General features: G+C 30.7%; 1 long non-coding RNA gene across 4 annotated transcripts; it reads left to right on the plus strand.

Moving 5' to 3' along the window:
* The first annotated feature begins 713 nt into the window (after window positions 1-713).
* LOC145073555 (uncharacterized) lies at window positions 714-2,735 on the plus strand. 4 transcript variants are annotated; one of them, XR_013691422.1, is made up of 5 exons: window positions 714-1,062; window positions 1,202-1,471; window positions 1,549-1,608; window positions 1,808-2,142; window positions 2,535-2,735. It is a non-coding gene; the product is annotated as an uncharacterized LOC145073555 (long non-coding RNA). The 4 variants fall into 4 exon arrangements; XR_013691420.1 differs by having other exon boundaries at window positions 1,808-1,914; window positions 1,992-2,735; XR_013691421.1 differs by having other exon boundaries at window positions 1,202-1,264; window positions 1,333-1,471; window positions 1,808-2,735.
* Window positions 2,736-3,214: the final 479 nt, after the last annotated feature.

The raw sequence follows: 3,214 nt of genomic DNA on the forward strand, positions 1-3,214 counted from the left end.
GGGTCGATTAATATCTGCATTAATAAAAACAAACCATAAAATTTAAGTTGATTGTAAATTAATTTTCACAAAAGAGATCACTTTTGCGATATATCGTGTCCATTAATTTACTCTGAAAATAAATAAACATGTCATAAATGTAGTTTATTGGCAACCTAAAATATTGGTAAAGTTGTGTCTACCTTTGGGTCGAACACAGTTCACGTAAACCATATCGTATAGTACTTAATGTATTTAGAACTAAATTGAATAAATAATAGATGTTACTTTGGTAACAATATTATATAACCACTAACCAAAACATGATATTTATGAACCAACAAATTTTAAACAATAACAAGATTGCAAGAATCAAAATTATCAAAATATAGAGATTTGCTGTAACAAATATATGGCGCAATTTACAAGATCTCAAAAGCATTAGAAAGTGCTCGAACTCAAAGAGAGATGTAATACATTGACGATTTGGAACATGTAGCTATGTGATACAAGAAAAATAACCGTAAAAAAATCGTCATTAAGAAATTGGACATAAATATCTCCCTATATAATAAACAAAACCATTATGCCACGTGTCCACTCAAAACCACTCATTTCATACAAAGTAAAATACCAATTTTGCCCCTGCTTTATTTCACCGTATTGTCATTTTCTTTCAACTTCTTCCCACTATTTTTTCTCAGTTCCTTCAATTCCGTGATTCCTAAAGATCAGGAATTCAAAATACACCTAATTTTTTTGCCCCAATTTCACCCGCATCTCCTAAATATTGGTCCATTCCCTTTTATCGATTCATATATCAAGATTTGCAGCCCTCAATTTAAGGTATGACTGCTTCTTCTTTCCCATTCTTTCACTCCACCTTCCTTCTTACCACACACTGTCACTTTCCTCCTTCAAACCCTCAAAATTCTCATGCTTCAAGGGTTTTTGGTTCTTGTCGTCGGACCTAATGATAGTTGTATCTCCGCTACACACCGTTCTGCTAGGATTCGTCATACCCACCGTCACCACCCTTCCTCTATCTACGATCTCACCCTCTATTAAAATCGACCTTATTAGGTATGAATCTAACCTTCTTTCTCTCTTCCTCTATCTATGAGACTCTAAAAACTTTACCACAATAACTTTGTTTGATTTTTCGATTAATTTAAATTGGTTTTATTTTGTTTTGATTATGACGGGGCTTTATATTTTGTAGGGCTAATTATACAAAACAATGGAACATCTCGACAAAGTATTAGAGCCTTGTATGAAGCTACCGGTGAGTATTATAAAGCAATTAGGTGTTAGAAATATGAAATTTTGCTGATTTTGAGTATGATTTAATAGAAATGGCAACTCAAGAGGGTCTCATGTTTGGACAAATTCTTGATATTAAACCTTGTGGATTTTTTTCAATGTTGATTTTGTTCAACTGGTAATTCCTTCTTCCTCCTCAATGAGGGCAGGTCTGGATGAGTTTTATATGGTCAGTGAATCATCTCTTATACTATCGTTACCTCATCTATCACTATTTTCTTATTGTAATTTGTTTGTGATTGAAAGATGATAGCAATGGTGTTTAGAGAGTTGTGGAAGACAGAGTCGCTGGCCTCATAAAATAAGGTAACATGACAAAGGGAAATGCATACTAACTGTTTGACAAAACGCTTGAACCAAAATATCTATATCAGTTTGCAACTATTTTTTTTTTATCATAAATTCATTGCTTTTCAATGTATCTAAATTTTTTATATAAGGTTATAGTAATTAGTTTTTCGTTGTATCTAAACTTTTTATTTAAAATGTTCCTTCTTTCTTGTAGAAGGATTGCCAACACAAGAATAAGACTTATACTAAATTGGTATTTATCAAATGGCTTTGCTACATTTCCAACTTAATGTATATGTGGTCAATGATTCCTGAAGGATGGTAAGTATGTATTAAATTTTAGTATTTTTGTACAACTATATTCTTATTCTTACACAATTTTGGGCTCATTTTTTCAGGGATTTTATAAGAATCATATAAAAATACAAGTTCTTTTCTCAATGGCATTGAGATGTTCATTGGCAATATGAAACTTTACCTTAGAGGGAAAAGAATAGATGAAAAAGGTTTTTTTTTTCTTATGAAAGTTGCTTGGTTTAGGAAGTTGAGGTGAGAAGACTCATTTCACGGGATATTCATTTTTCATTATCTTCAAATGGGCAAAAAATTTTTTTATCACAATTCCGTATAGATTGTTTCTTTTTTATTTTAAGAGGTTCTTACATGACATGTTGATAATGCGGAATTGGCTGATCAAAAATGGAACTGAATAATGATTTAAACTTACTGTTTTTTTTTAATTATGATTTTGTTTCCTTTTTGCTTGAAACTGTCCAAAATACCCCCAACAGACACTTAAATTTTAATTATTTTGTTTATAGCAGTTTATTTTTTATCCACTTTAAAAGTATTGGTTAATAACTTAATATTATGTCGTTAGTTAATGTTATTTGACATTTTTTTCCCAATAGTAGAACATAATCTAAATTTTCTTCTTGTAGGAAGAATTAGTGGAAGGAATGCCAAGAAAGAAGCAATTATTTGATTTGTTGACTCTTTTCTTATGATGATGATGCAAAACAAATTGTACTTTTTACTAGCTAATGACTTGATGTAGCTTGACTATGTATTCCTTCTGCAACTTTTCATGGGCTCTGTTATGCCTTAGTAAGTCTTGATGCTTAACAATGCAAAATGGGTTCATAAATAAATGTTTATAACTTTTTTTTTGTTAATTTTTGCTGTTATTCTCTTTGTTCTATCTACACCTCTATTGATTAATTGATGTATGCTCATTTAGCTTCTGGGAGTAGAACTAACTTCCTAAAGTATGTTAAAAAGAGCATTACAACACATTTTCCAAGTAGATATAGTCATTAGGTTCCTAAAATTTCATAATAAAATTATGATGGTGGAGTTTGGAACAAAGTGAAACTCCATTGCATTTCAAGAAATGTTACCTAAAAGGAAATGGTGGTGTTTTCAATCAAAAGCATGATGTGTCTGACTAATAATAAGAAACATTTTTTTTTGATAAAACTATATTGGAAAAACTCAGTACTCAGACCAATGCTGAAATCAAAAGAAAATATACAATAATTTAGTGTGAATTTCATCTTGCAGTAATGGAGCATCTTGTTAGTTTTTTGCGTTGTATAGATACTTTTTTCTATTGTAACCT

This window comes from Lactuca serriola, chromosome 9 (assembly GCF_051521515.1).
Source record: "Lactuca serriola cultivar US96UC23 chromosome 9, Lser_US96UC23_V15, whole genome shotgun sequence".
Lineage (NCBI taxonomy): Eukaryota > Viridiplantae > Streptophyta > Magnoliopsida > Asterales > Asteraceae > Lactuca > Lactuca serriola.